General features: G+C 38.3%; 2 pseudogenes; one reads left to right on the forward strand and one right to left on the reverse strand.

Moving 5' to 3' along the window:
• Positions 1-6,348, forward strand: part of LOC108369214 (alpha-protein kinase 1-like) — a 9,054-nt pseudogene extending 2,706 nt beyond the window's left edge.
• On the reverse strand, positions 838-2,924 carry LOC108369217 (alpha-protein kinase 1-like; annotated as a pseudogene).
• Positions 6,349-9,449: the final 3,101 nt, after the last annotated feature.

Genomic DNA, 9,449 nt, shown 5'->3' on the forward strand with positions numbered 1-9,449 from the left:
CTTCTTCACACGAAATTTGTGCTCCCTTATTGACGCTCCGTTTTGACGCATTTCAATGTTGATTCTTTTACTTTAGTACTGCTTTTTGTATTTGCTTAATTTAATTTTTATAATTTTTTAAAACAAAAAAAAAACGTTCGACATAAAGTGAGCATAAAAATTTTGAATCTGTTTACTAAGCAAAGGTCTTTTTTCAACTTTTGCAAATTAAATATGTGTGTTTGTTCAAAAAAATACGTATACATATCGTCGCTAAAATGTCAAACTATCGAATGCGAAAATGGGTACTTTTCAGGAGAGCAAAAAAAAACCTGTTTTAAAATATGTTGTTGTCATTAGGAAAAAGCGTGGGACTCGACACTTTGTTAAAGCCGGTATCTCTGCTTTTAAGAAACTAGAAATTCGACGATTTGCCAACTTAGGTATAATTTTAAATGCATGCGCAAGGCATCGAAAATGAAAAAGTATTTTTGCACATTCTATGGTTTGACATGGTAGCGCGATATGTACTTGTATGGCATATAATAGATATATTTCCATTACAGTATAACTTTACGTGTGGGAACAGTGTATGTTTTTCAAATAAAAAGGTTTCACACGAGGCGATTTTGTGTTCAACTTTTGCTTTCAACTCACGCAGGGTTGCACGAAAAAAAAGTTGAATGGCTAAATGTTGGCTGGCGACTAACTTTGTTAAAGCGATTAGTTGAAAGGCCGTTAAAAGTGTAATGGATTTTTATATTTTTTTTTTGATATTTTTAGCCATTCAATTTTTTTTTTCGTGCAACCCTGCGTGAGTTGAATGCAAAAGTTGCCTGAAAAATCGTCTGTGCGAAAGCCCCATAACGCAGATCTGAATATGCGCTCTCTCGGAAGACAATACCTGTAATAACTGTACCATAACGTTACTGAACAATTTGTGACCGACAAAAAAAAACCCATTCACGTGGTAGCGTAATAATTAATCTCCAAAATGCTGCGGAAACTTCCACCTGAAAGTACAAAGTAGTTACTAAATTAATTACAAAATCTGCGAATGTTCTGCGCCTTTAGCCGTCTATCCATGAGTCCTGGCGTATTAAAGTTTCCACCACAATTTAATGATCAATTTTGAATTTCAACTGACTTTACAAAAATCATTGCCGCCACTGGGCTAATTAAGCATTTGCTGCGATTGCTGCTGCTGCTGTTGTTGTTGCTGCTGTTGCTGCTGTGTGACAACAACGTGCTGCATTTGCTGTGTATGCATTTGTTGCTGCAGTTGTTGTTGCTGCTGCTGCTGCTGTTGTTGTTGTTGTTGAGAACTTTGCTGCTGCGCACTGCTCTGCTGTTGTTGCGCCGTGTTTGTCGTTTGCGACTGCTGTTGCACTTCGGCAATTGTCGTAACCGTTACTGGCTGCAACATGCTCGTCCCATGTTCACTTTCGTTCTGCATACTAAGTTCTGCCTTCACCCGACGCGCTATGTGAGAGCGCGTGTGTTTGCGCAGGTGGTCTTTTCGATAGAAGCCCTTGCCACATTCGTGACACAAGTGTCGCTTCTCTCCTGAGTGTATCACAAAATGCAAGCTAAGTTGCTCTTTTCGTTTGAAAGCCTTTAGACAAACTGTACAGATGTACGGTCTTTCCGGATTATGCGATTGTTTGTGACGCGTCAGATGATCTTTTCGCTTCAAGGCCGCTTGGCAAATTCGCATATATAACGTCGCTCCAGATTGTGCCCCACCAAATGGATCTCGAGCAGATCGGGCTCGGGATATGCGACTTGACATTCGGGGCACAAGTATAATGGGCTTCCGTCTAGCGCTGTGGTTAATCGAATTTCTCCCGGGCGCAATTTCGGTTTGCGGTCCTTCGGGCGCTTTTTACGTTTCTTCTTTTTCGAAGTAGTTGTTGCGCTGGCAGCGGCTGACGTTGAGGCCAATACAACAGCACCGCTGGTCGACGCGTGTGTCTGCAAATGGACTGTGGTCGTTGCTTGTTGTTGTTGTTGTTGCTGCTGCTGCTGTAGTTGTTGCTGTTGTAATTGTTGTTGTTGTGTCTGCTGTTGCTGTTGCATTTGTGCTGTCGTTTGCTGTTGAGGTATTGTAATGGTTGTTGTTCCGCCTATGGTATTAATGCCAATGGGCGGCCCAGTTTGTACCTGTAAAACATGTTGGCCCAAAAACATTGCTCCTTTATCAAATACTGTGTCCCCGAAAAATGTGGTATACTTACTACGCCTTGATTTTCTTTCTTTATCGTCTCCGCTGAATACTTGAGGAAATGATGTAACGACAATGGCAGCGTATTGGCTGGAAGATGGGAGAGGTAATCAGCTACTGTGGTACCTGGTGTTAGCGATTGCCATGAAGTATTTTGTAGAACTACAGAAATATATATGCAAGAAGAAGAATTTTTAATAAAAGTCGTTATTGTAATCTAGGATAGGAAATTACGAATTCACAATTTGTCGGTTTCAATTTTGTCTGCGCATTTCCGGTCCTTCTTTTTGGTGAGTTTTTCTTTTTTTTAGTTTAAACTATAAGCAATAAGTAATTGAACAATGCAGATTATTGCGGAATCCTGGCTTTAATTGTGATGAGCATGTAAACTAGACACATTTTGAGACTACTTGCACCCTTTAACACTGGTTAACATTAACAGGTTAATTAATTCACTACCAAATTTCGACCAGAAGTGATTGCAATTTCTCTGCAATTTGTCATAAAATTAATATTACCGATACTGCTGCCCTGCATTCCAATATTTGCTATTGCTAATTTTGATCGCCAAAAATCTCCAAAAGAATAGCACGCAACATCTAGTTACATACATGCCCCTCATACTGTCAGATTTGGCTGACTTCACATTGCAGCTATTACTTTTCCATTCAGTATACTGGCATGGGCAGAGAACGAGCACACGCTCAAAGAGCATAACCATCACGTGCACGTATAAAACAGAGGTGGGCACTACCACAAATAACCCCACAGTACGGGGGAGCGACTACAGGACTGATGAATCGGTAGCTACCTGATAAACTCCGTCAATTACCGACCGACTACTTGCAGTGTATTTCATCGATTATTTTTACAAGGCAATGTCCTAGACGGTAGTCACCATCGGCCCTCTCTGCACTACTGGGAGTTACTAAAGTACTCACTTGCTTGATTTATGGGCGCCCTCTGGCGTAGTTTTTCGCTTTCCCTGCAGTACGGAAAACCTGAAATTCGCCAACTAAAGCGTAAGCGCGGTCTGAGACCTAGGCCGTTCTAACCGTAGAGGCAGTATACATACGCCCTGAAACTTGTTCCTTGGAAAGCCTTCTCAATGCAATACCATCGACAAAAAGCAGTTTAGGCGTGCCAAAGTTTTAAGTTATTTTTTTTACTGCGAGTGGCCCCACCGAAGCTCCCTCTCTTTCTGCCGTGACCCAAGGCTCCACTCGGATTGGTTACCGCATCTCGCACATGGGTTGCTCACGTTGCCCAGAGTGAGCGAACGAGGACGACAGAATCGGGATTGAGTATAGCCGTGCAACTGTAACTGCATACCCAGCACAATAACTATACCCCCATTGCACTCCTCCTGTACCAACGTCACCGCGGTTTGAGCACTAGGCTCGCACGTTCCTTCCGGTCGACTGTGCCCAGTGCTGTGCTACACCTAGTGGGTTTTGCCATGCCTTGATTAAAGAGAAACACCTTTTTATTTAAATATATCTTATATACAAATACAACCTTTAATTTCGTTCTTATAAGCGGTAAGAAAAAATAACTTAAAACTTTGGCACGCCTAAAAGCTGCTTTTTGTCGATGGTATTGCATTGAGAAGGCTTTCCAAGGAACAAGTTTCAGGGCGTATGTATACTGCCTCTACGGTTAGAACGGCCTAGTTGGCGAATTTCAGGTTTTCCGTACTGCAGGGAAAGCGAAAAACTACGCCAGAGGGCGCCCATAAATCAAGCAAGTGAGTACTTTAGTAACTCCCAGTAGTGCAGAGAGGGCCGATGGTGACTACCGTCTAGGACATTGCCTTGTAAAAATAATCGATGAAATACACTGCAAGTAGTCGGTCGGTAATTGACGGAGTTTATCAGGTAGCTACCGATTCATCAGTCCTGTAGTCGCTCCCCTGCACTGCAGGGTTGTTTGTGGTAGTGCCCACCTCTGTTTTATACGTGCACGTGATGGTTATGCTCTTTGAGCGTGTGCTCGTTCTCTGCCCATGCCAGTATACTGAATGGAAAAGTAATAGCTGCAATGTGAAGTCAGCCAAATCTGACAGTATGAGGGGCATGTATGTAACTAGATGTTGCGTGCTATTCTTTTGGAGATTTTTGGCGATCAAAATTAGCAATAGCAAATATTGGAATGCAGGGCAGCAGTATCGGTAATATTAATTTTATGACAAATTGCAGAGAAATTGCAATCACTTCTGGTCGAAATTTGGTAGTGAATTAGTTAACCTGTTAATGTTAACCAGTGTTAAAGGGTGCAAGTAGTCTCAAAATGTGTCTAGTTTACATGCTCATCACAATTAAAGCCAGGATTCCGCAATAATCTGCATTGTTCAATTACTTATTGCTTATAGTTTAAACTAAAAAAAAGAAAAACTCACCAAAAACGAAGGACCGGAAATGCGCAGACAAAATTGAAACCGACAAATTGTGAATTCGTAATTTCCTATCCTAGATTACAATAACGACTTTTATTAAAAATTCTTCTTCTTGCATATATATTTCTGTAGTTCTACAAAATACTTCATGGCAATCGCTAACACCAGGTACCACAGTAGCTGATTACCTCTCCCATCTTCCAGCCAATACGCTGCCATTGTCGTTACATCATTTCCTCAAGTATTCAGCGGAGACGATAAAGAAAGAAAATCAAGGCGTAGTAAGTATACCACATTTTTCGGGGACACAGTATTTGATAAAGGAGCAATGTTTTTGGGCCAACATGTTTTACAGGTACAAACTGGGCCGCCCATTGGCATTAATACCATAGGCGGAACAACAACCATTACAATACCTCAACAGCAAACGACAGCACAAATGCAACAGCAACAGCAGACACAACAACAACAATTACAACAGCAACAACTACAGCAGCAGCAGCAACAACAACAACAACAAGCAACGACCACAGTCCATTTGCAGACACACGCGTCGACCAGCGGTGCTGTTGTATTGGCCTCAACGTCAGCCGCTGCCAGCGCAACAACTACTTCGAAAAAGAAGAAACGTAAAAGCGCCCGAAGGACCGCAAACCGAAATTGCGCCCGGGAGAAATTCGATTAACCACAGCGCTAGACGGAAGCCCATTATACTTGTGCCCCGAATGTCAAGTCGCATATCCCGAGCCCGATCTGCTCGAGATCCATTTGGTGGGGCACAATCTGGAGCGACGTTATATATGCGACATTTGCCAAGCGGCCTTGAAGCGAAAAGATCATCTGACGCGTCACAAACAATCGCATAATCCGGAAAGACCGTACATCTGTACAGTTTGTCTAAAGGCTTTCAAACGAAAAGAGCAACTTAGCTTGCATTTTGTGATACACTCAGGAGAGAAGCGACACTTGTGTCACGAATGTGGCAAGGGCTTCTATCGAAAAGACCACCTGCGCAAACACACGCGCTCTCACATAGCGCGTCGGGTGAAGGCAGAACTTAGTATGCAGAACGAAAGTGAACATGGGACGAGCATGTTGCAGCCAGTAACGGTTACGACAATTGCCGAAGTGCAACAGCAGTCGCAAACGACAAACACAGCGCAACAACAGCAGGGCAGTGCGCAGCAGCAAAGTTCTCAACAACAACAACAACAGCAGCAGCAGCAGCAGCAGCAACAACAACTGCAGCAACAAATGCATACACAGCAAATGCAACACGTTGTTGTCACACAGCAGCAGCAACAACAACAGCAGCAGCAGCAGCAATCGCAGCAAATGCTTAATTAGCCCAGTGGCGGCAATGATTTTTGTAAAGTCAGTTGAAATTCAAAATTGATCATTAAATTGTGGTGGAAACTTTAATACGCCAGGACTCATGGATAGACGGCTAAAGGCGCAGAACATTCGCAGATTTTGTAATTAATTTAGTAACTACTTTGTACTTTCAGGTGGAAGTTTCTGCAGCATTTTGGAGATTAATTATTACACTACCACGTGAATGGGTTTTTTTCTTTGTCGGTCACAAATTGTTCAGTAACGTCATGGTACAGTTACTACAGGTATTGTCTTCCGAGAGAGCGCATATTCAGATCTGCGTTATGGGGCTTTCGCACGAGACGATTTTTCAGGCAACTTTTGCGTTCAACTCACGCAGGGTTGCACGAAAAAAAAAATTGAATGGCTAAAAATATCAAAATATAAAAAAAACGGCCTTTCAACTAATCGCTTTTAACAAAGTTAGTCGCCAGCCAACATTTAGCCATTCAACTTTTTTTTCGTGCAACTCTGCGTGAGTTGAAAGCAAAAGTTGAACACAAAATCGCCTCGTGTGAACACCTTTTTATTTGAAAACACATCACTGTTACCCACACGTAAAGTTATACTGTAATGGAAAATAAATATATCTATTCACCATATGCCATACAAGTACATATCGCGCTACCATGTCAAACCATAGAATGTGCAAAAATACTTTTTCATTTTCGATGCCTTGCGCATGCATTTAAAATTATACGTAAGTTGGCAAATCGTCGAATTTCTAGTTTTCTTAAAAGCAGAGATACCGGCTTTAACAAAGTGTCGAGTCCCACGCTTTTTCCTAATGACAACAACATATTTTAAAACAGGTTTTTTTTTTGCTCTCCTGAAAAGTACCCATTTTCGCATTCGATAGTTTGACATTTTAGCGACGATATGTATACGTATTTTTTTGAACAAACACACATATTTAATTTGCAAAAGTTGAAAAAAGACCTTTGCTTAGTAAACAGATTCAAAATTTTTACTGCTCACTTTATGTCGAACGTTTTTTTTTTGTTTTAAAAAATTATAAAAATTAAATTAAGCAAATACAAAAAGCGTAGTTGACTTGAAAGTAAAAGAATCAACATTGAAATGCGTCAAAACGGAGCGTCAATAAGGGAGCACAAATTTCGATGTGAAGAAGGGAAGGGAAGACAATACCTATGAATAATTGTACCATGCGTCAACGTAATAGAACAGTATTTGTCAAAATTTTAATAAACTATTTTCGAGGTTCTCACAGGATATTCATCAGTTAAAGCTGATAAAAACTCATACTCAGAATGTTCATATGACTGATTTTTGTCCAAAAACCCGGTGTTTATTTGGTTGTGGAAAATACTGGTTAGTTTTTAATTTGTAAAAACCGGACATTGGCTGTAAGTATACTTCGAAAATATACATATAGCTATTTGGAAGTACAATCGAGGTACTCTTTTTCATAAATAGATATATAATAATAATTATAATATTTTGACAATTCTTACAGAAATAGGTATTAGCTGCCAAATGTCCTCTTTGGGTTGGTATATAAAGATTACTTATCAAATTGGTTTTTGATTTTGACAGTTACGCTACAATTAAACTATTACCTATCGTTTCGATATACAAAAATCTAAAGCGATTGAATTGGGTCCTTTTTTAAAGTCATATCCAATAGATAGTTAAAAGAATTAAAACCGGAAATTCGAAAAGTTTTAGGCCGATAATGACTTATGCAATAAATGATGAACATCATACGCCGCCGAAAAATAACTGAGACACTGTAGGAATTAAACAATCTTAAGTAATGTATTATGAAGAATGCGTTAAGACTAGAGTGAATATTGTCGCAATAATAAAACAAGTCATTTAATGTATGTAAATATGTAGTATATGTGTTTGTACATATACATGTACAGTGGCGGAAAAATAAATACGGACGCGAGATTTTAACCAGTTTTGGCTACTTTTCTTTTGTTTATTTAATGCTTATTATTTTTCTATAAAAGTATAGCTCATTATCAAACAAAAGCCATGTAAGTCCGAATTTCAAACTTTGTAAATAGGAAAATGCGACAAAGTTTTATCAAAATTTCAAGCTTATTAATCACAATAAAAAAAAATAACAATAATAATAATTCGTATCCAGTTTTGTAGCCCATTAAATTTTATGAGTGCAAGTTTTAAGTGGCTAGGACTTACCGTTTCTTTTTGGCAATATTTTTTGCTGACGGTGTCACGCATTTTCTTCCATACAAAGTATGTTCGAGAATTTTTTATATAAAAATTCTGAATAAAAAGTTTGAAATTTTCATGAACATTTGTGGAAATTTGTCAAATTTGTACAAATCACTTTCATTTACATGGCTTTTGTAGAAACTAAATAATAAACATTAACTAGCAAAAAAAAAATTATAATGTCTCGCCCCCATTTGTTTGCCCGCCACCGTACATGCATATAAGTGTGCACGTACGAGCATGAAGAATGTTGAACATGAATTCTCACAAATAAAGTAAGAAAGAAAGTGTTTTGCAGCGATAACAACATAAACTCTGAATTCCAAATAAATATGAATACATACATACATATAATAACGGTAATGTGTGTATGTGAAGTTCAAAAATGATAAACTAAAATTTATTTATAGTGATACAATAGAAACTAATTTAGAGAAATAAGTCCGTAAAACGATGAAATTAGGATGAATAGTATTTTTGTACGTGTAATGAGAAAAAAAATTAAAAATAATTGTAAATTAGCGTAAACGATAACACTTGTTTTTCTTCGTGCAAACGAGTTTTTGTTTTTATGAGTTTTAAATATAGATAAGTACATTATGATAATGTTATAGACAAATACTTTTCTTCAATCCTCCATGTATTGCGAATATGTAAATGTTGGCACAATATTCCTAGAATAATGGTATTTTATAAAGTGTGCATAAATCTACGATTTTTTTCCATTTTCTTATTGTATATGAAAAAAGTTAATAAAGAAAAGAAATATTTTAGTCATAGATGACTATTATTTAGTTAGCATGTGTTCTATAGGTACTCAAATATTTTTTGGATTGAAAAAAAATGTGGGGTGAGTTTTACTTATGGCTTTCGTATATGAGCCGTTTATTTGGAAAGTGTATGGACAAATAGGAAAGGAATAAGGGGTCAAATGAAAACGCGCAAGGACTTTTTGTATGAAATATGAGTACAAAAGCGTGTTACTCAGGTGTACTAGGCGTATGAGTAATATTCTTTCCTGCAAATTTTTCATACACTGACGAAAAACGCGTTGTAAAAATTTAAATATTTTATTTGGTTACCGTTTAAAAATTTTCGTATTTAAAACAAGAGAAAAGTGTTCAAAATTGAAATATTCAATACAAATACGCTCGTATTAAAATGAAGCATTTTTCACTGCATGGATGGTGTTTGAAATATGAGTACAAAAGCGTGTTACTCAGGTGTACTAGGCGTATGAGTAATATTCTTTCCTGCAAATTTTTCATA

This window comes from Rhagoletis zephyria, unplaced genomic scaffold (genome assembly GCF_001687245.7).
Source record: "Rhagoletis zephyria isolate East Lansing unplaced genomic scaffold, Rhagoletis_zephyria_1.1 Rzeph_scaffold_03547, whole genome shotgun sequence".
Lineage (NCBI taxonomy): Eukaryota > Metazoa > Arthropoda > Insecta > Diptera > Tephritidae > Rhagoletis > Rhagoletis zephyria.